The sequence below is a fragment of the Bison bison genome, unplaced genomic scaffold (genome assembly GCF_000754665.1).
Source record: "Bison bison bison isolate TAMUID 2011002044 unplaced genomic scaffold, Bison_UMD1.0 scf7180017864471, whole genome shotgun sequence".
NCBI lineage: Eukaryota > Metazoa > Chordata > Mammalia > Artiodactyla > Bovidae > Bison > Bison bison.
The window spans coordinates 28972616-28973020 of NW_011495032.1; the positions used below are offsets into that span (position 1 = coordinate 28972616).

General features: G+C 37.3%; 1 protein-coding gene across 1 annotated transcript in view; it reads left to right on the plus strand.

Annotated features, from left to right (window-relative positions):
- Positions 1-405, plus strand: part of ADAM23 (ADAM metallopeptidase domain 23) — a 199153-nt gene that overhangs the window by 59025 nt on the left and 139723 nt on the right. The window lies entirely within an intron of this gene.

A 405-nucleotide genomic window follows, 5' to 3' on the forward strand; every position in this document is an offset into this window, starting at 1 on the left:
CCCTTTCCCCTTTTCATGCTTTCCCCTATTCCTGCTCCTTCCCCTCTGTTAGCCCCACTCTATTCTTTGTATCTACTTGTTCATTTTTGTTTGGTTTGCTTCGTTTATTTAGTTTCAAATGTTCTACATGTGAATGAAATCATATGGTATTGGTCTTTCTCCATCTGACATTTCACTTATCATAATACCTTATCAAAGTCCATCTATCTTGTCACATGGCAAGATTTCATCTTTCTTATGACTGACTGGTACTTCATTGTGAATATGTATATACCACATGTTTTGTGTCCATTCATCTGCTGAAAGTGAAGAGGAACTCAAAAGCCTCTTGATGAAAGTGAAAGTGGAGAGTGAAAAAGTTGGCTTAAAGCTCAACATTCAGAAAATGAAGATCATGGCATCTGG